This window comes from Octopus sinensis, linkage group LG8 (assembly GCF_006345805.1).
Source record: "Octopus sinensis linkage group LG8, ASM634580v1, whole genome shotgun sequence".
Lineage (NCBI taxonomy): Eukaryota > Metazoa > Mollusca > Cephalopoda > Octopoda > Octopodidae > Octopus > Octopus sinensis.
Window position 1 is genome coordinate 38,897,851 of NC_043004.1, and position 25,000 is coordinate 38,922,850.

At 33.4% G+C, this 25,000-nt stretch overlaps 1 protein-coding gene across 1 annotated transcript in view; it reads right to left on the reverse strand.

Moving 5' to 3' along the window:
- LOC115215166 overlaps positions 1 to 25,000 on the reverse strand; it is a 286,101-nt gene that overhangs the window by 178,549 nt on the left and 82,552 nt on the right. The gene's annotated exons all lie outside the window — the stretch shown is intronic.

A 25,000-nucleotide genomic window follows, 5' to 3' on the forward strand; every position in this document is an offset into this window, starting at 1 on the left:
CAGTATAAACAAATATTAGAAAAGTACAGCAGCGAAATATAAATTGTGTTGTATAACTGAGAGCATATTATTTACGATTGTAAACAATTAACACTCTGTAAAGAATGTTGCAAAACGCCCGTAGTCATATATATATATATATATATATATAAGAAAAGAAAATGGTGTTTGGAAGTTAATTAACAGCAAATTAGTCATCTTCACTTACAGTTCTTTCAATTAATAAACAACAAATATCGAGTAAACATTAAATTTATATTTATATGACCTGAGCATATTTTCAGAGGATGATAACGCAATCTCTAATCGAATTATATATGCGTGCTTATTGATTAGAAATTGTTGTTTTGGTTCCATGCAACTTAAAGTTTCGCACTTTTCTTTAAGAAGCTTGGGAAACTTCCGCATGTGGCCGAATAAAATATAAATATCAATTTATAACACCTGAATGTGTTGAGTTCCTCCTGCTACATGGACCAGTATGTGGGTGTGTGTGAAAGGGTATATGTGTGTATGTGTGTATTTGTGTGTATAAGGGTATGTTCGTGTATATCTGTGTGTACGTTGAGGTGATTTCATATAAATTTTTAAATTCATTGATACTTTGTCAGACAAATATATTCGCATGAGGTGAGACATCATTTGCAGTGAAGATATCAAGTGAAAGGTCTGGCACGAGTGCACTTTAAATGTGACGATACCACTTTTCCCATTGTGTCTATTAAAGAAGAAAATAGTCATTGAAAGTACACAAAGTTTTTCCCGTTATCCAGTAGAGGTGACTTGGTATTGGATTTGTATCAACTCCAATCACCAGATAATTCTGGAGGCAATTTCGGTTTAATTATTTATGTCTCGGAACTAAACATAAAAAAAAGAACGGAGAGAGAAAAAAATGTCTAGAGATTAACTGTTCAGCGTGATGAAATGAGTTTTATATATAAAGGTCTTGACAGTTTCCTGCTATTCCGGAATTCCACTAGTTGACTGATGTCTTCATTGACAACTGTTTGAAAATACAACAAAAGCTGCAGAAAAGCTACAGAAAAAAAGACCCAGCCAGACAAAAATTATTCTTAAAGTCTACCATTGCATTGTATAGTCAATAATAAATGTACGTTTATACGCGTATGTGTGGGTGCGTGTATATATACGTAAATGTATGTATGTATGCATAAAGATATATGTATGTAAACATGCATATATGGTAGGTTGTATGTATAGATGATTGTGTAATGTTCTTTTCCCAAGCAAGAAATACACTATCTCACTATATCACATAAAGGAGCATTGAAATACTTAAATTTGTAATTAATAATATCCGATTTATTTCCATCGCACGCACCATATTGATCGAGAGTTTTAATACGTAGGATTGTTGTCTGAAAGTAGTAAGTAGGAGAGTCATTAGTTAACACAGCTGTCTGTCACCATTCTGAAAGAAATATATTGTTCAACAGCGGAGGTTAGTTGATCAATATATGATAATTGAAGAGAATACTATTATTCCGCTGGCCGACGTATACATTACTAGCTTTCGGCAAGATACTTGAAAATGTTTGCGATTTATTTAAAAGAAAAAGATATGGAGAAAATGAGACAGCGTTGATGTCTAATAGTAATAAACGGTCCTATTGGAAATATATAGTTGCCAAGTAATTTACTTAATTAAGCTACAAAATGTAATTTTGAAATATTTAGAGCAGGAAAGACATTCACCCTATGTCGGAGTATTGTCGAACTTATTGTCTAAAATCATGTGTTGAATGTGATGGATTAAATTATTATTTGCTGCTAAAATCTCCAGGCAGATCTGAAATGGTTTTTACTTAAATTTTTTTTTATCAATCTACTTTTTTTACATTACTTCATTCCGAACTAGAGCATCTTAGTGGTCAATTGATTTGCTAGAAACTGCAACGAAGCCTCCACTGATACAATATTCAGTCTTAAAAAGGAAAGAACCATTGAAAAAATTAGTTCTAAAATCAATATGCATGAAAAGAGAAATACTGTAGGATGTTCATGTTTTGACTGATTCACTCATGTTTTTTCTTCTATCAGAATTGCCCAGTACTATATCAACGACGACAACAACAACAAAAACAACAACAACAACAGAAGCAACAGCGTACTTCTTTTCAGTAAGCTTAGTTGTTTCTTTTGAAATGTTAAACCAAGATCTTGTGATGTCTTCTTTGGTTGCCAATATGTCTACCAGGCGATTTAATGATATATTTCTGGCAATAACTGCTCTTACATTTGCAGTTTCCGATTACCAAATACAGAGTATAATCTATTCCTACATTTATCATATGTTTAATACTTAAAGAGACAGGAAATAATAACATAGCGATGATTTACGACAATAAATTAAACATATAGCTTGAAATAATTGAATCTTAAAACGTCAGTTGAATCATCTCCAAGAATATATGTATTTTCTTTAGACTTGGGGATTGAAAGGAAACCAAAATGCGACTTGTTTATGTTTAAAAACTTAGAGAAACAGAACGAAATATTCCAGTATTTTTAGTTCGGTACCTTTCACCGATTTCAGAGAAAAGGAACTAAATATTGAAATACTTTTAGTATGATGCCCCTCTGTTCATTTCCTTTTCACTGATTTCAAACTAAGAAAAATATAAAATATATTTTTTTAAAGCACCGTAAGTTTAGTTATATATTTTAAAGCATCCTAAGTCTTGTACGACTGAATTATAAATATCCTTACTCTCTGTGTTTGCCGCTTGATTATTATTGTCACAAGCCCTCAGAACAGTATCTATGTATATAAGTGGCTATAATCACTGAGCAATAAAAGTGTCTTTTTTATCACTGGAATATTATCACTCGCTACAGAAACCTTATCTACTCTGTAATTTACAGTAAAAAGTCCAGCATTGAAAAAAATTGTAAGGATTTTCATTCATCTATTCAATGACGTAACAGTCAATTGTTTCCCTTACTGATTGAAATAGAGGTGACAAGCGTTGCGTTAGGGCACAAAGAATGAATTTTACAACCCACTTAACGAAAACGAAGTTTGAATTTCAACTGATAAATGGCAATCATGATAAGTTATTTCAAATGTCAAGTTGGCTTGTTGTTGTCAGTTCCGATTGATTCTGAAAATTGATCACACACCGATAAAAAAGCAAAAAAAATCATGCTACAAATCATTAAAGAAACATTTGTATAAAGCCTGTCAATATCATCACCTTTAAGAATGTGCACACATCCATAATAATTTTAAAGCAGTATCAATGGTAGTTGCCTGTGCACATTATGTATGTGTGAATGACAAAGAAGGAGAAAGAGAGAGAGAGAAAAAGAAAAAGAGAGAGAGAAAAAGAAAAAGAGAGAGACAAAGTTAGGGGTAAAAGAGAGAGAGAATTTATTGGAAGCTTATATGAAACGGTTATGAATAATGAATAAACGCTTTGTGCACTATTAAAAGCTGCGCGTGTATTTCGTTGTCAGTTAATCTAAATTTCCATATTCTATTACACTCTTTTGTATATGGTACAACATGAAAAGCTTTACAAGGAGAAACAATATTTGCTAATTGCAATAATTTCCACTTCACTTTATCTGCTCTAAACTGTCAATAGCTTACTGAACGCCTTGCTTAATTTATTTTTCTGATATTTGTTGTCAATTTATTTATATTTTGGTAAGGATTACTGACGCTCACATTGTAGTTTTGTTAATATGTTTCGCTATAAATTTGTCGTTGATTTTTTAATGTTGCTCATGATTAAATGAAATAGGAACAGATTCTGAAGATATACCACAAAATTTAATTTCTAATTTTCCTATGCATATCAACAGCTGAAACAAGAGCAGTGGAAAACGCCGAAAAGTAACGGTAGCTTCTGAAGACACAAGCAATTTGAAAACATTTTTCACCCTTGTTTTATGTATTTCCATTGCATTAAGTGCAGTAACACCACTTAGGCAAAATGTCCCCTTATTTGCCAGGCGCTCATAAAGTGAATTAAACATTTATACCTACATACAAACACGCCATCCGTATACAAAATACAAACATCCTATGCATTTACATTCGGATAGTGCATATATATATATATATATATATTATATATATATCTTTCTGTTGAAGAGCGTAGGCTCGAAACGTAAAAGACTTGTTTTATTTATATTCCTGAGCGCCATACTAATACAATGTTGTTTGTATTCCACCTGCCTTCGTCTTTTGTTATTTTCATAAGCTTCCCGTTATATATTATATATATATATATATATATATAATATATATATATATATATATATAGATAATATATATATATTATAATAAAACATTATTGGTGAATTGAAGAAATGGAGCTGAACGCAGATTGAACAGAATCGTTTATATTCATTCTACACGTGTTTCGAAAGGCACAATTACCAAAATCCGATTGAATAATGGGACCATATTGTGTCTTTCTCTTCAGGAAGAAAAAAGGAAATCCTTTGGAAAACAAAAACAGAACAGAGGCAGAGCAAAAAACAAATCGAACTGTGCTCCTAAGAGCCCATGGCGAAACTGTTTATCAGTGTATGTTGAGAACCGGTGGCTGAAGAATTCAACCACCGGTTCTCAACATACACTGATAAACAGTTTCGCCATGGGCTCTTAGGAGCACAGTTCGATTTTTTTTTTGCTCTGCCTCTGTTCTGTTTTTGTTTTTCCAACGGATTTCCTTTTTTCTTCCTGAAGAGAAAGACACAATATGGTCCCATTATTCAATCGGATTTTGGTAATTTGTGCCTTTCGAAACACGTGTAGAATGAAATAACCGATTTCTGTTCAATCTGCGTTCAGCTCCATTTCTTCAATTCACCATAATGTTTTAATTTCAATTATCCGCACCAACGCACGGTTGCAACGCCAGATGGTTTACCTCCAACCGTGCTGTTCACTGCCGTGATTTTTGCTACTAAGGTATCGGTTAAACTTTTGATTAATCTACTACAAGATTATTCATCTTTCTATTTCACATAATATATATATATATATATATATATATATATAATATATATATAACTATATACGGAATCTAAATAGTGCCATGAATTTAATCCATATCTAGAAATACATCATACACTTGTGCCAATCCTAAAGTTGTACCAGATTACTAAGAAGGATGTGGTTGAAATACTAAATTGTAGTTTATGGTATACATTTTGATAGTTAATATCCCGCCAATACAGTTGATTGTACGTTTGCAAATAACAAATATATCCATGTCGTTCCAACATGGCCGCAGTTTAATATCTGAATCAAGTAAAAGAGTAAAATATATTTGTAAAAATATGACAATAGAAGTAAAGGGATTGCAAACACAACCACCAAATTGACAGCAAAATTTAACATTAACAGTTGGTTATTATTCACCAGTAGATTAATGACTTAATACTTTCATAACTAATGTTTCACAAAATACAATTCCTTGTGCACAACATTCTCTTGTAACGTGTTTCATATAACATATCTTTTATTTATAGCTTAGTAATATAGAAATTTTTATTTCATATACTCTATGAGTAGAATACGTTTATACTTTCTTCATTATACGTTCGAATACACTTTTAAACTGACTGACAGATACATTTTTGTTTACATTACGATATGTATGAAGCCAATAAAACATCTTATGATATAACAATGTAAAATCGTGGAAAAATTGCTGTAAATTTAATGATTTGCAGTCAATATAATGTCAATATAATATCAATATATATCTGTGTTTCTGTTTCGAGTTTCAAGTCGTTTAAGCTTGGCTTACAGCACTACATTATTGTAAATCTCAATCAGTTACGATTATGAATTGTGTCAGATTTAAAATTACGCTAGGAGAAACAAATAAGTATAATTCATATGCCTAGAAGTATGAACATTGAGGAAGTACTGGTTTTACTAACATTCATATTCACAGAGAGCTATACCATCGTACACAACCATGGATAGAGATATAGATCGATGTGTGTGTGTGTGTGTGGCTGGGAGTTATATAGATATAAGTATATGTACAGATCAGCATCTAAGTAATATTTAACCGCTTCAAGCTTAATGTGTTTCACAATAATACATTATCGATTGTTTTGTTAAGCTGCAAATAAACGTAATAAAGGAATATTGATTATTCGATGTTGATATTCAATATGATAAGTTATAATAATGCACTTGTATTAATATATATATATATATATATATATATATATATATATATATATATATATAGATAGATAGATAGATAGATAGATAGATAGATAGATAGATAGATAGATAGATAGATAGATAGATAGATAGATAGATAGAAATAAAAATACATTTGTCAATGGGTAACGTGTCATATTGAATATCTATATACAATAATCAATATTTCTTTATTACGTTTATTTGCTGTATGATGAGGTAATGAATAATGTATGTCTGTAAAACACGTAGAGCCTGATGTGATTTCGTATTGCTATTGAGACGTAAATATGCATGCGCATATACGTATGTGCGCGAGTATCTATGCGTATCGATATGGCTACCATGCGTCCGGGTGTGATTGATATTGTCCTAGTAAATCTATATTGTTCAGAAGTCGCACAAGTTTGAAATTCTACCTCATACGTTCTTTTCAAATCAGAAGTAATTTCGGTTTATATGAATTTTCATTCTGGTTTAACAGAATATTGGTACTAACCATTCGTTCTTTCGTAGAACGAATCATCTGTAGCAGATGCTCGATTACCGTCTGAAACTTCACTCTCCATCTTTCCTCTCATACCATGCGTCCGGGCGTGATTGATATTGTCCTAGTAAATCTATATTGTTCAGAAGTCGCACAAGTTTGAAATTCTACCTCATATTTTCTTTTCAAATCAGAAGTAATTTCGGTTTATATGAATTTTCATTCTGGTTTAACAGAATATTGGTACTAACCATTCGTTCTTTCGTAGAACGAATCATCTGTAGCAGATGCTCGATTACCGTCTGAAACTTCACTCTCCATCTTTCCTCTCATACCATGCATCCGGGCGTGATTGATATTGTCCTAGTAAATCTATATTGTTCAGAAGTCGCACAAGTTTGAAATTCTACCTCATATTTTCTTTTCAAATCAGAAGTAATTTCGGTTTATATGAATTTTCATTCTGGTTTAACAGAATATTAGTACTAACCATTCGTTCTTTCGTAGAATGAATCATCTGTAGTAGATGCTCGATTACCGTCTGAAACGTCACTCCCCATCTTTCCACTCATACAAAACCAAAAATATTAAAAATCGCCGATACATAAAAAGAAAAAAGAGCAGTTAAGGGAAATGATTTAGAAACCGTTGGTCTACTGGTATCATTACGGCTAGAGAGGGAGTAGTAGGTTCCCTTGCTCACAGTATACGGACACAGATCATATGTTGTTACCCAGCTGGAATAGATGCTTTGCTGGGGCTAAGAAGTAGTAACATGATCCTACATAGGACTGCCCCTTTGCTTTGGCAAATATAATTTACTGTACAGTACTGTTACCACATATTTCTCGCTTAGAGATTTAAAACTAGTTGTTTTTCTCTTTACGGGATCAGCGTCTGTGTGTCGCTTTAACAGCATATACTATGAGCAAGAGCGAGTGTTTGCTATTTCTAGCCGGTGATTGTCCAGGACCAACGAAAGGAAGTTACGCAGGAACCACTGGTCTACTGGTATCGTTATGGCTAGAAAGGGAGTAGTAGGTTCCCTTGCTCACTGTATACGGACACAGATCCTGTGTCGGTAGTCAGCTGGAAAATATGTTTTCTGGGACTAAAACGTAGTACAATGATCTTACATAGGACTAGCACGTTACGTTGGCAAATGGACTTTACTAAAAACAGTTAAATTTTCGGTAAATAGAAGTTTCGCTAAAGAAATCAAACTGTCCCTGTAGTCACATGAATTCTGTTTTGGAATTCCAGGATTAGTTGTTCACTTTACTACAAAAGTATCTCATTAAATCCTGTTTTGAGTAGAGCGCACACGGTACTGCTTAAATCCAACCGAAACATCTCTCACTCACATTCGCTCTAGTTTCGTCTGTTATTTTTTGTCTTTAATCGTTCACTAAGATAAGATTACCATACAAAATCCCGTTCTTTTTCATACCTAAATCAAGTTCTCCTATTCCCACACTTGTATTTTCACGCATATTCATTTATGGAAAGATGCGTTTTATATCATGTCTATATACGCAGTAGTATTTGCTCCTGTACACATAGAAATTCTATCATGTCTAATGTAAGTTTACTCTACTGTACTCAGCGGAGAAATGAAAGAGGAACGCCGATACGTGTCAGAGTCCTTCTTACTCGACTATATCACAGCAACTACTCTATTTCTCTCTCTCTTTCTCTCTCTCTCTCCGTCTCACTCTCACACTCTCTATCAAACCACTTGCGGAACATTCTAACATTTGCGGAACATTCTACCTAACGCTCTTTCATTCTGCTCAGACTGCATTGCCGTTCTTCGACATCTCATCTTCAAGAATATATACCTCCTTTCCACACGTTCTCACCTCCTCGATTCTGGTCATTAACCACATGCTATGTGGGGAAACTACCACATCATATCGTCTTTTAACGCTTTCCTTCTTTGATCGCTGAAGTAGGCTTGAGCACACGAATGGGAATTATATTTCACACTTTTAATTCTTGAGCATGAAACTAATGAGTATATTTTTCATTGTTATTATTTTCTAGCCATCAAATTTTCCTCAAATATACCTACACGTATAGATGCACACACACACACACACACACACGCACAAACACACACACGCACACACACACACACATACACACATACTATACGTATTCAGGCACATAAGAGAAGGCTCTGCGTAACTATCTGGATGAGGTGTCCTCATGGAGTTAAAAAAGGCAGTATCTTCTGTTTAGATTGCGATAGATATTACTTCTTAGTATAGATACTTTTTTTTCTGTCCCTTATAGGAGATTTTCTGCATGCGTTAGTTTGCTTGTTGCAAGATCACTGACTGTAATGTCACTAATTTTCTACATATTGCAAGCTGGGGTGGACTAACGCTCTGTCTAGCAGACGAGAATGCATCACTAAGGATGACCAGAATTAGTACAAAACCGCACGAACTTTTGGTCTCAAAAGCAGGAATAGTTGGGAATTTTCTCTGTGCTTGCAATACATAACGAGTGCAGAGTGAACGGGGTAAGCCACGGGTGGAGGAGTATCGTTTGTTCTTGGTGAACATCCATATTTAGATGGCGATAAGCATAACTACATAGTATATTTTTCTCAGTATTTTCCGTCTTTTACAGAGATTGTCTTAACAAGCTAGTTTATATATATATATATAACAAAGTGGAGTTGTAAGGTACCGCACGAGTGGAATTATACAAGAAAGAAGGTTTGAAAATGCAATTTTAAAAGAGGTTTATTTACTTTGCCTGTTTCACTTTTTAGAGAAAGATTGTCAAAAGTAACATGTAAAAGTTTAATAATTCCTTCTGGAAACTATCTTTAACATTTTCTTGAGAATGTATATATATGTTGTAATCTTTTGTGCCCAACATTTTAATGAACTTGTTAAACTTTTTTATGGTCTTAACATGTTCTTGCTACCAAAGAATGTATATATGTATTGTAGCATTTTGTGACAACCAATAATTAACACAACCAAACTTTTAATGTTACTTTTGACAATATCTTTCTAAAAAGTGAAACCGGTAAAGTAAATAAACATCTTTTCAAATTGCATTTTCAAACCTTCTTTCTTATATGTATATATATAATATATATATATATATATATATATATATTATATATATATATACATATATATGTATATATATAAGTTCCTTGTCTTTCCTGATGAGAAGGCGGCATAATGCACCCTTTACTCCTTCGGAATTAGGAATATGCAGTCTCCGAAACATATGTCGAGAATAAAGGCATTTTGTTAAATCGTCGTTCGACTCCATTCTTTCATTTATTTATAGTAAAAGAAACACACAAATTTCCACACGAAAGCACGTGATCTCTGCCGTTGGCATGTAGCTTCAACCCTGTTTTCTGACGTGAATTTGCTACCCGGGTATCGGTTAACCGAATTATCCATACTAGGATAATTCATTCAACTACTTAAATATATATATATCTGTATTATGGCGGTATGTATATGGGTGTGTGCATGTGAGTGCGTGTTTATGTGTGTGTGTGTGGGGGGGGTGTTTGTGTACTTATGTCGGTATGTATATAAAGAAACATTTATCAAATAGAATATGAATTTAATACAGCCCGAAGAGATGTGCTTGTAAATGTATAACCAAACGTTTGTGACTTCAATGATAAATATTTAAAATATTGCCAAAAGGCACCCCTATACACACATATCTATGTATAATATACGTACAGACACACACACACACATATATGTATATACATATATACACACACATATACATATTTATATATATATATATATGTGTGTGTGTGTGTGTATGTATGTATGTATGTATGTGTGTATGTATGTATGTATGCATGTATGTATGTGTGTATGTATGTATGTGTGTATGCATATATGTATGTATGCCTGTGTATGTCTGTATCAAATATATTTATTCATTTCCGATCTCGCTATGGATATTTCGTCCATGAATATTACTTCCCCGATATATTTTAATTTTCTTTCACTATAATCTGAACAAATTTTTAAAATTTATTTCCATTTAATCAATAAAAAAACCATAAGTTACTTCACAATATATTCCTAAATATAAATATATGTTTCTACGTACTTTTACGCATAAATAAATATATATATATTCATAAAATATATGTAAAACATATATGGGTTCATTATGTGTGTATGTGTGTGTATGTGCATGTGTGTATGATATTATAAATTATACTTATATACAGAGAAGGGAAATGGCACTTTCGTTTAACTGTTCTACGGTGAGTGTAACAAATGCAGAACTGTTCTCGTATGTGTATATATATTTATATGAATTATGGATGCTTTATAAGTTACTGATGTAACCCTTTGATTTCTTTTCCCGCAGATCCTCCGACTTGAATATGCTAAACTGGATGCAGTCTCTTATCTTGAAAGAAGTCAAATTGTCGAAGCATGGATGTTTGGAAATTCAATCACAGAAACTATTGAATAGTTTAATATTTCCGGAGATAAATTATCTAAAATCAGGTATTCCAAAAGCAAGATAGCATAAACTCTAGCAAACAATTCTCGACAAAAAGCAAAGCTCAATGGGAGAGGGCGCCGTATATTGAAACATATTATGTCTAAACACCATCGAGAAATAGCAGAAAGAGTGACTGCAAAGCTAAGCTATCACATCCCCAACTCAATGTGAACCAAGTGGTTCGTCATGCGCACCATATCACTTACAATCGAGCGTCTACAAATGATAAAATTTGTCTCGCATCGAGTTTGAAGAGGCTGTCTACACAATATGGTTGATAAATGGTTCAGTAGAATTATATCAACTTTTCATGGTTCATCATTCTTGTTTTAGCCCACTTTGGGTCCCGAATATGCCTGGAGAGATACCAGGCCCTAATTGTTTGATTCCTGTAGTGTAGCATGGAGGTGGATCTGCGCTGATTTTAGCACCCATGTCGCGGACTGTTCTTTTATTTGTTATATGTAGTAGATTTAACAATATTGATAATAATATAATTTGGCTGTTAATACCCATCGAATTGTACATACATTGTTCCCTAACGGTAGAGCAGTATATCAGGGAGATTGGTAATGCTAATGTTATTCAAAATTGGTACTTAATACGCTTCCATAGAACATTTGGATCGGTTGTCACAATCACCCGCTCATAATGTAATCGAACATTAATTATGCATTTTAGACTAGCAAATTAAGAGCCATTGTTACACTAAAAGTGCTAAAGCAGTGTTTACCGCAGTAAGCGTGCAGAATCAGTACGAGTAAATTCGATAACGTATTATAGATATGATTGATACCTAAGCAAGACACACTCTGAATGAAATTTAAAAAATTCTATTTGACGAGGTGTTCTATTATTTCGTTCAAACCATATAAATGTAAATATATACGTGTGTGTGTGCGCGCGATGCGTAGGTGTTTGTGCACACACACACACACATACATGCTTGGGGTGATAAAGAAAATATCAACAATTACAATTTTAATATAAAATGCTTCAAAAAATATTCGTGCGAAAGCAAACAGTGGATCATAATATATTTTCAGAATAATATTCCTAGCAACTATCTAATCTATGTGAAGTAACTGGCTATTTTAATCATAATTAAAATACATTATACGTGTTGGTTAGAAAGGGAGTGACTTACGGGAGATGCTAGTGGAGCCGAATCAGCAACTATAATCGCATTTAAATGAGATTATATCTACTTTCTGTTCTGATTTAGACAACGTTTGTATTACATAGACTGAACAGCGCTTGCCAACTGGTTCAATGATTGCGTCCATAATAGCTTCATTGCTCGCGACCATTTTGTCACTTAAATTCAAGATTTATCTATCACATCTAGTGTTGTGTTAAATTTACTGTGTAGTATTAATGTTACTGTATTAATGTTACTGTTGTGTTAAATTTACTGTGTAGTATTAATGTTACCCGTGCAGAAAAAAATGTTATAATCAACTGTATGAAAATGTGATTTTGTTTCGTTTTCAATTTGAAATCAATAAGCTTCACTATTATTGTGTTATTTAATTACTTTAGTGAGATGCAAAGATACTAGTTTTTATTAATTTTGAATCCGTCTTTCCAATTATACAATTGTGCAACATTTTAGCTTGTGAAAACATCTTGAGATAGTATAAATATTATTCTGTGGACCTAGCTATATTTTTCTATCAACATTTTATAAAACGCTTTTTTTTCCCCCACAATCGATATATATATATACATTAATCAGAGACAACACACACACATATATATGAAAAGATAGCGCATAAAATATGTTGAAGATTACAGTGATACAATGTTGATGAGAAGAAGAAGAAGAAGAAGAAGAAGAAGAAGAAGAAGAAGAAGAAGAGAAGAAGAAGAAGAAGAAGAGAAGAAGAAGAAGAAGAAGAAGAAGAAGAAGAAGAAGAAGAAGAAGAAGAAGAAGAATTTCAAAAGTATAGAAAGGAAGCAAGAAAAGGCAAAATGATGAAAATAACGAAAGGAAAAAGAAGTCGCCAATAAAAAAAAAGAAAGAAACGGAAATAAGTTGCAGAAAAAAATACTGGAATAAGAAAAAAGAAACCAAACCAGAAAGAAGTGTTGAGGGTGATGGAAAAATTAAAAGACCAATTATACTGTATAAATAAGAGGTATTATCACTTTTTCTTCCCCACAATGTATGCCAACAATTTTAATGGAAATCGAAAGGAAAATACGATAAACGTTTTAGTTGTTACAAAAAACATGACTGTTTTTAATTTTGACAAATCTTTAGATATTTATATTCTCTACAAGACATCATTTTTTAAATTTGGAAACAAGTTTTTACGAGAATATTATATCTCAGAATACGCCTCGAGCTATGTACTAAATATATTTGCTAATTTTATGATCATATTTCCGAATTATATTTAGAAAATGATATCCCGTATATCTATCTACCTCCCTTTCTATAAGACGCATGGCTCAGCGCCTTATAATCTGGTTCACAATCATAACGTAGTGAGTTTGATTCCTGGACCGAGCTGTGTGTTGTGTTCTTGAGTAAGACACTTTATTTCACGTTGCTCCATTAACTCAGCTGTAGAAATGAGTTGCGATGTTATTGGTGTCAAACTGTATTAGATTTTGCCTTGGTTATCATCGGTGGCGCGGAGAGAGGAGACCGGCATGCATAGACGATTACTGCTCTGTCCTTGTCCGCACTTGTGCCTCGGAGGGAAACATTTTAAGTGCTATACCATGCTCATTCACGACCGTAGAGGATCTTTACTCATCCCATCTAAAGATGATATAAAATATATATGCCTGTGTGTGTGTGTGTTTCTGTGTGGATGGTTGTGAAGAGAGATGGGGAATGAGAGAAGGAGAGAGAGAGAGAGAGTAAGAGAGAGAGAATCCACAAGATCCAAAAATGCTCAGTATAGAAAACATGTAGTGGTGTTCAAATGATTTGAACATACACTCCGAAGTCGTAATCGGGGAATAGGATTGCTGGTTAAAGACTGACTATAAGATGAACTGTTTTGGAGATAATGATGCAAATAATCAAGCAAACACGCTTAGATTTGATATATAAAATATACATGCATACATACGTGTGAATGTATATATAGGGATTTATATAAAGAGACACAAATGCAGGAAATATTCAAATGAACATTCATATATAGATATATAAATATTTATATAGTTGCAGACCAGAGTGACATGGAGTACAAAAAATACAGAAAACTAAGGGAAAGGGCTTGGCATTCTGGGTCCGATACTTGTTTCTGTGGTTCAGAATTACTCAATGGTTTTTAATGTTTGCAGAAGGAATGTACAAAATGTCAAGGACATGCAAGCAGTAGTGGGTGTATATAAACATTACCGTAAATCCGTCTTGTCTTAATCTCTCCACGCGGAAGTCGGAAGCTAGGTATACGACAGTCTGTTCTATCAATGATCACGTGATATATGTATGAACGTATATATATATATATATATATACATATATATGAATACGCATCTATCTAACTCTCTATCTATCGATGTATCTATCTATTTACATATCTAGCCATCTATACATCTATCACACATCTCTCTCTCTCTTCTTCTCTCTCTCTCTCTCTCTCTCTCTGTATATATAATATATATATATATATATATATATATATATATGTGTGTGTGTGTGTGTGTGTGTATGCATGTATGTATATATATGCATATATATGTATATATGTATATATATGTATGTATGTAATATATATATATGTATATACATATGTATATATATATACGTATATATATATATGTATATATATATATATATATATATATATATATATACATATATATATATATATATATATATATATATATATATATATAAATATAAATATATATATATATATATATACATGATGGCTGCTCCCTCGTTATCGAGTATGGCCATTGCACGTAGCTTAACTGTTATTGGTGCTGTGATCGAATGTGACTTTTTAGCCCAGCTAAACATATACAATGTCTTGTACAGAATTGGCAACTAAAACCTTTACCGGTAATAGCCAGCTCTAGTTTTAACTGGGCTTCATGTACCTTTGCATGTTGTTTAAGTTCTCCTGCCGAATTACATTCTCTTCCACATGCCCGACATATATGATTAGTATGGTATGTTACACCACCACCAGTGGCCAGATTATCACTCATCTGCCTCGCTTTATGACTACAAGTCTAGCTTTACAAACATACATACATACACACACACACACACACATATATATATATAAAAGGAAATGAAGAAAATGCTGACAAAATAATTTAAGTAATTTAAGTAATTTAATTAGGTGAAAGTTCTTTTTACCGGTTGCGCATTTGTTATGCTTATCAAAAGATGTTTTTTTAAGAGAGATAGAGTTCCTTTCTGATAGAAAAAAAACCATCTGTTGATAAGCATAACAAATGCGCAACCGGTAAAAAGAACTTTCACCTAATTAAATTACTTAAATTACTTAAATTATTTTGTCAGCATTTTTTTCATTTCTTTTTTTATATCACAACTCGTGTTCCACACCTCCTTTTTTAAATATATATATATATATATAAATATATATATTATACTTCAAGTACAGAACATTACCAGGGAGTGATAGATACGTAGACACACGAGCGATAAGTACAGGACAAATTTCCCAAAAATATACAATAAGAAAAGGATATCACCAACGAGTGAAAAATACGTAAACAAATAATGAGAGGCAAGTACGGGACAAACTACCTAAAGAAGTCTAATCACTCCTCAGTTGTCGACTGTTAATTATTCCCTATTTCGAACCTTCAACGACATAGCCTCAGCCGACCGAAGCCTTGCGAGAGGATCTGGTAGAGGGAAACTGAAAGAAGCCCATCGGATATATATTTATATATGTAAATATATATGTATATATAAAAATTAAATTAGAGATAAGCTTCTTACCAGACAGCCATGCTTGCGCCTAAATTTATTTATTATATATATATATATATATATATATATATATATATATATATTATATATATATTATATATATATATATCTTTTATATATGCGTTTGCGTATGAGTAGGTCAACGTGTCAGAAATAGATTTAAGTATTTAAATATTTAATCCTAAATTTAATTTTTTCCTGTAAGTTTGGATATACTCCCCAATATTATTATTGTATGTATATATACATACTATAAGCCGAGGCTACAATAGAAGACACTTGCCTATAGTGCTACGCAGTGGTACTGAACCCGGAACCATGTGGTTGGGAAGCAAGCGTCTTACCATACAGCCAATCCTGCACTTAAAATATATATGTATATATTTGTGTGTCTATGTTTTTCCAACCCACCATCGCTTGACAACCAATGTTGGTGCGTTTACGCCTCCACAACTTAGCGGGTCGATTTGTACGACTAAAGGCAGTGCTCCAGCATAGCCACAGTCAATGCCTGAAACAATTAAAAGAATATATATATATATATATATATATATATATATATATATATATATATATATATGTATATATATGTTGGGCATCATTCGGCCTCCATCTACGAAATCCACTCAATTCTATCGCTTCAGACCAAGGTCATAGTAGAAGACAGTTTCCCATGATGCAACGTGATGGTATTGAACCCGAAACCGTGTGGCTGGAAAGCAAGCTTATTACCAGACGGCCATGCTTATATATATATATATATATATATCTTTTATACATGCGTTTGTGTATGAGTAGGTCAACGTATCAGAAATAGATTTAAATATTCCTGACATTCACACACCCCACCACCAATCTCTAAGAAGGTACACATAGTGTATTATCATCTTCTATGCATATACCTATATATAAATGGATGATCATGGCTAGAAAACTTTTAATCTCGTTATGCATTTTTTTAGAGCGCTGTGAAAATATATGTATACAAATATTTCACTTTCTGTTAAAGACTGCGTTAACTCAACACATAACCCATGCCACTTGATGATAGAAAGGTAGTTAGCGCCCCAATGAATCATCATGTATATAAGGAAACAGAAAACACAAGTAGGTATTTTTATTGTAGGAATTACTTGAGTATTGGTGTGCTTGTCCTTTGCTGTAGTCATTTGGAAGACGGTATGAGACCATGTAATGCATAAACCGAAATTGCAACAGATACGGTGACATACATCGATAGTGACAGAGAGTGGAAGAAAGAAGAAAAATTCGAGAAAATACGATTGAATGTTATATATAGAAAAATAAAACAAAATGAAATGTTAGCGATTTATCACTTTAGAATTTGTGTATCAGCAAGCGAAATCAGTCAGAAAAGAAAATTGTCACTGAAAAGAAAAATGTGATCGACTGATAGCCGCTAATTATACATCATGCTCGGGCCTAATTGTTTTAGCTGGAGATTGAGAAAAATCTTGTTCTTTCTTGGGCGGCAGTATTGATACCAGACACTGGTTATTATAAGCAATCATTAGATTTAAATAGAGACTATTTGTACACTAACAAAATTATTTCTGAAAGAAATTACGCTAATACCTTATTTACAAATAACATTTGAAAGAAACGTTTATAAATCTATTATTTAAATTTTGCGATAGTCTCTCAATAAATTCTCTTAATTATCAGGTTTCACAATCTCAGCAGCTTTGCGTTTCACAGATAAAATTTAATATAATGGCAAGAATGACAATGGAATTTCCGATTTTAATCCCTTAAATTATGCGTTCAAATCATTGTGGAGTCGACTTGTATTTCAACTTTACTGAGTGGAGAGGCAACTCAGAATAGCATTAGCAAATAGAAAATACCAGTCAAGCTTTATATGGATAGGAGCAACTAAAGAATTAGGAAGAATGACATTTTCTTGATCTCACATGTCCGTCCGTCTGTCGCAGTGACCAGTACCATCTACTTATCCAAGGCTGGCTGGTAACTTGCAAAGTAACTTTGTTTAAAGTGAAGAAAATTTGCACTTTGTCAAACTAATTATCTCGTCCGGGACTATCTTCAACCCAGTGACAATACCACGCTAAGACGACTTGGACAGAAGACGTGTACAGTGAATGACCAAGATGACTCACTTGCCTCATTTTGTTCGCTGCTCTTCATAATGTGTTGCTGCAACTGCCTGCCTTTTCAAAGCAGAACGCTAACTAGTAGAAGTCCACACTGAAATTTGGTAAATTTCCATTGAGAAACAATTTCATCTTGTTTTTAAAATGAATGTTAAATTAGAAAACAAATATAGGTACTTGACTAGTTACAAGGTTTGTAATTTTGCGGAAATAACTTTTTGTAACGTTCATACGTTTCCAGGCAGCATTAATACTACAATTTCATAATGACAGGATGAAACAAGAATCAAAATCAAATCAAAGATTTAGCCAACATGATGTTCAGCCATTATGAGTTACTATCCAACTGAAATCAGATTTACTTATTACACTTGTTTAATCGATAAATAAGTATAGTCCAGTATCGATCGATATGATCAATTATAACTCTTCTTTAAATGGGAAGCACTGTAGATATGTTAGATATCAAATCCAAGCAATATCGAGGTCTCCATGACATGCAGAAAACATTATATAAACGGGTAAACGAGAACTTATATCATTCTTGTGCATTTTCAGGATATTAACTTTTAGCTGAAACAAAATGACTTAAACTTGGTATTGACACCTAACTTGAGAGACTGCACTTCACAACGAGTCTACGTATGTGCCCATAATATATATATATATATAATATATATATATATATATATATATGTGTGTGTGTGTGTGTGTGTGTGTGTTGTGTGTGTGTGTGTGTGTGTTGTGTGTGTGTGTGTATATGTGTGTGTGTGTATATGTATAAATATATGCATATGTATATATAAATATTTCCCGAAATTATTGACCTAGTGCCAAAATTTGAAACCAATATTTCTAAAAGAAACAAGGCGGCGAACTGGCAGAATCGTTATCACGCCGAAAATATTGCTTAGAGCCAGCTTCCCGACTTTATTTTCTGAGATCAAACACTGCCAATGTCGACTTTGCCTTTCTTAATTTCCTGGTCGATAAAATAAATAGCAGTTGTGCACTGGGGTCAATGTAATTGTCTAATCTCACTAACCGAAATTGTTTACTTTGTGCCAACATTCAAAAGCAATATTTCTGAATGAAATTATTCTGCTAATATTCCTGGTTACGATATGTATAACTTGAATGTACTGGAAAAATGTTTTTCAAATTGTTTCTTTACATACTTGTGCTTTTCTACCAAATTATATGACAATAATTTATTTCTGCAGTAAATATAGACAATTGGTGTTTGGAACCATTTCCGTTTATTTATCAATCTTCTAAGAAGTAACATAAATGCTAAAAAATAAGAATTTAGGGCTGAGCTAAAGGACAGATGCATAATAAAAAGAAATCTATTCTATTACATGTTCGTATCATCATCACAATATTTTGACTTTTTGTGTTAAATCAAAGTGTTTGGCACAACAGAAAGTACAGTATAAAGTTCAAATCATGTTTCATCTCTAGCTTCAGTCAAAGTAACTTTTCCTTTACAAGGGAAAATAAATTATCTATAAGTATTTGATGAATCAAGATTCGATTCAGTTCCCAATATACATTCCTTTACAATGTTATTGCCAGCAACAAATGTAATAGTGAATTCAACAAATCAATGATTTAACTTTCCAAAGTGGTGAAACAGATTTGGGTCCTGATTTTAAAAAATTACTAGAGTTGAATCAAGTCCATTGTAATACTTTTCTATAAATACCACGATAAAAACTCGATGAAAATGTTGGAAAAGAGCTGCACTAATTGATACGTCCGCGGTGAAACTAATGTATGCGCTAGTTTCAATTTGTTTGCATCAGCTGATAATACAGGAAAAGCAATTACTATGGCAGAATCGTTGTTCACCTATATAAACGTGAAACTCTCTTCTTTCCGAATCGATAAAACATACTACTGATGTTGACTTAATCGACGATACCCAGTCAATATATGTGAGAGTTTGTGCCTATAGTAGAAATCAGTATACAAATATCCTATGTGCGTCCCCTAAAATTATTGTCCTTTATATACTAAATATTTATAGAGAATAAATATTTCCGAGTGATACTACTCAGCGTCCTATCGAACATGCAAATACTGTCAAACAATAGTGCTCTGCGCGTGTGTGTGTATGTGTGTGTGTGTGTGTGTGTGTGTACGTGTGTGTGTGTGTGTGTGTGTGTGTGTGTGTGTGTGTGTGTGTGTGTGTGTATGTGTATGTCTCGCATGCTGTCGATCCATTTTCATCATTTATGCTGTTTCAATATCTCTTTCTATATAAACGGCAGTTTGTCTGTGCGTGTTTCTGTGTGTCTGTTTTCTCGTACCCTCACCCTGACCACGGCTTTCAACCGATTCTGATGAAACTTGACACACACATAGCCCAATGTCATAATTCAAAACTAACGCAGCGAAAATTTTGAAAAGTTCCCCCAGTTCTGAAAAAAATCGATAAATTCAACATGGGGTCGAGAATAAAAAAAAACAAACCACAGACTGTCTAGGGGACGCAACTCAACCTTTTATTACTCTCAAAAAAAAAATTTACCATCATTTTTTTTCCATTTTTTTGCTATTTTTTGGCTATAACTCTCTAAAAATGCTTTATAGTTATTTCCCTTACAAACCTGAGCAACGCCGGGCGATACTGCTAGTTTTCTATAAGACCGAAGATTGTGCGGATTGGGTCTGTCAATACAATCCACCCCAGCAATTGATTGAGAATTATTTTATTGATCCTGAAAATATGCGAGGCATAGAGCGTCAACAGCTGGAAGAAATACCGCAACACATTTTGCCCGACACTAAAATTCTGCCAATGATTTGCTTTATCAATAATTTTTGCAGTTTCGCATGAACAGGCCAATATCGGAGGTAATAACTATGTATCAGAAATAATTATGAATACACCAGAAATGCTTCAGATTTTCCACTCTAGTTTGGATAACGATCAAGGTATTCATTGTACAGGTCTCAGAAGAATGACAACCATATTCAACCTAGGTGGAAATTGAACTTGGAACCTAACTGAAAGTAACCGAATACTTGTAGGCATTCAGTAGTCAAGTTCCCTATCAATATTAATTACACATTACCACAAATGTACAAGTGCAGAGTTGCAGTGGACACACTCTGATGCCGCTGCCAGTATATCACGTTTACTTCATATGAGGTTTACGCATATATCTATAGAACGCACGACTAACAATAGACGGATTTGAAATCAGGACAGAGTGAGAATGGAATTACGCATTACAATTCAATTCGTTCGATTCTTAGACATTGCTTTCGTAAAAGACACACGCGCATACATATGCACTCCAACGCACACACACACACACACACACACACACACACACACTACTTATCTGTTATTTGAAGCAAATCATGCATTGTATACGACTGGATATATATGCATATTTTTATGATACGCAGGAGTAATGATATGCGAGTCCGTGCAGTAGCGTACGACGAGTGAAATTAGTTTTATGCTCTGACTTTATAATAAGATTATTATATAATTTTGTAACTGCCTGTAATAAAGTTGAAGTCATTCGATAAGAGAATATGAAAATACTAATCGGCTTAACAAGGACAGATGCCGATGTGCGTATGAGTGTTTTTGTATGCTTGTGGCTATATGTACGAATGAAATAGAGATATGAACATAAAGAGAATGATTCTTTCAGCATATAATGCAGCAAGATTAACAGTAAATTTTACACGTTTCTTAATATTTGTATGCGCATCTGAGCCTATAAATATACATGCATGTGTGTGTGAATATATGCATATTATTGACTGCTTATATCACTTACATTTCATATCAGTATGTATATTTATATGTGGCATGTATCATTGAGGCAAATAACCTAAATCTATTTCTTTCATTGCTTACTCATTGATTATTCATTTAATTTTTTAATCATTTCTTTCTTATAATTCAAATATTTGTAAAGTCAGCTTGAATAAATAACAAAGTATATCGGTTATACTGAAAATGATGTTTACTTTTTAGAAAACAAACGAATGTAAACAGACGTATCAAATATAAGATGTAGGTTTTCTCGTACACGTCTCATAAATATTTAGATAGCAGCTGACGTAAAACATCATTAAACAACAACAGAGTAACAACTTGAAATATGAATGTAACTTCATAAAAGATCGATGAAGTTATTGTGTTCACAAGACTAAGAAAAGCGAAATAATCACTAGATTTTGTGGAGATTAATGTTAGTCTGCGTCAGCGCCAGGAAAAGAGAAATGAAGATAAGGTTACTGAAGAGGGGGCCGTTGTTAGTGATGATCATCATAGTGATAATGATGGTAGTTATGATGATGATTTGATAGTTGTGGTGGTGGGTAGTGGAGACTGGATGGTCTTTACTATGTCGATTGAAGCGGCGGCAAAGACTATGTTTATGTCTGAATATTAACAGGGTTGGTATGGTGATGGGATTAGTGGTAGCGGATGCAAGCATCAACCTGAATCATGACAGGTGCATTTCAGCCCTGATACAACAGACAAACTTAACTTATGATCAATAGCCACTCTAACCAACACCGTATTATCTCTTCCAAAAGTGAGTACACAGGACACCATGATCCAATATAAGGCGTTTGGAACTGTTTTATTGAAGGTTGTAGCTGCATTTTCCAGTACTACATAGAAATTCCCATAAACACAATTTTGTATTGCTGTAGTGGGGAATGAAGTGGTGGTTTTCGTGTTATTACTCTTTGCAATTATGAGGATCTTCGCTTTCATCTTGATGCTTAGCTTAATGGTATTTCTAGTGGTGGTGGTGGTGGTGGTGGTGGTGTTAGTTGATTTACTTGTAATGATGTTGCTGTATTGTTGTTGTTATAGGGGTGATAAGGAGGGTATAATGACCATAATCGCTGTATCATTGATGGTGACGGTATAAACGATAACATTACTAGTAATACCTATTGATTAACCTTGATCACGCAGACCTGCAATAAACGGCATTCAAACTATTACCTGTATTTTTACTCCGTTCAGAGAACACAAACAGACTTTATCAAATATGCTCCTTATTAAGCGACCGGATTCGATTTAAAGGAGGCTGACTGGTATTTTCTATGAAGACGAATGACCATATATTACGCCATATTGGTTCAACTATGGCTATGGCAGTTGTAGTAGTTATCAAACTTTGATAATGGTATTGTTAATGGAGATTGTTGCACTTGTAGTAGTGATAGTGGTTGTTGAAATAGTGATGGTGGTTGGAGTGAGGCTAAGGGTGGTCGCAGAATTACATGCAGTAGAAGTGATAATTTTCGCGGTATTGATGATCATAGTAGCTGTGACTGTAATGGCGAGTGTGTTATCAATCGGACGGTTTTAGTATTGGTTATGATGGCTGTGGCAGCGATAGCCTCGGAGGTGATTGTGTCGGATATAGAATTATATTGATGTATATGCGGTGTTCGTAGTCCTGGTGATAGTTGTAGTGACTGTTTGCGTTGTACAGCCTGTTCTTTAAACTAACGAGTTAGCACGGGCTCGCTCAACCTGTTAAAAATGACAGTGAAATCTCTTTGAAATCACGTCATACTGTCTTAGCCAATGTAGTCTCCTAGAAAGCCTGGATGTTTATAGCTGGAACACTTTTGTTCATAGGTTCTTTCGATTAGGTTTAAAATAAAGCTTAACAGCGACAATAGTAATTTTACACTATTGTGTTTCAAGTATGTTATTTTAGGATGTTTCACAATTTTTTACTACAGGTAATAACCATATTTCAGAAGATGCAACTTGTGGTGCGTTGAAGTATCTTTTAGCCGGAACTTTAATATTTAGAGCCTGAACAGCGATGTGTTCTCATGTTACAAGTAACATATACTTTTGTGGTTTCTTTTGATGTGGCAGTTACATATGTTCTAGATGTTGCTATTGATCTCTTCAGGTTTTGGCAGATAGAGCAGCACTATGTCCATTCTGCCCTTTCGCATGCATTAGATATTATATTTGAATGTGGAGTACGATCTAAGTGATATTTGACTCCTATATATTGTTGATCGTGTGTCTGCATTAGGGTTTCCCCATTGGTGTACGAAGCATTAGTGATATATAAAAGATACACGAATTTAGTCAATAATCGGAGCTGCGTTTTTATCTCGTGTGTTGAGATCATGTTTATTTAGGCTGTTTTAAATATTGACTCTTTAACAGAGACACAAGATCACAAAAATATAAAATATATTATAGTATATCATATTGCCCCTAGACTTCGTTAGTTTTCATTGAACATGGAATGCTGAAAGTTGATTACAATTGGATTCAACCATAGAATTAAGAAACCTAACCAAATAATAGAAATCTCGTCGCCTTTAGCTATTTAATATCTTAAAAGCATATTATGTTATATTTAGAAAATTATACAATAGAAAATGACAGCTTTTCAGTTGCTGTTTGCAGTCTAACAATTATACTATGTATTCTACGATCTTACGTTTAATAAAAAGCCAAGATATGATTTACCATAGGTATTTTTAGTGTATAATCAATAAATAATGAGTAATTTTGAAAGTAATCGATTAATTTTGATTCGTAGAACACCACTAAATTTCCAGGGTAATAAAAACGAATAAAGTTTTATAGTAAAGTTTTAGTGTGAGGGGGTCCCCACCACACACCACTAAAAATGGAAATACAAGCAATTTTTTTCAAGAATTTCTCCTAAAAA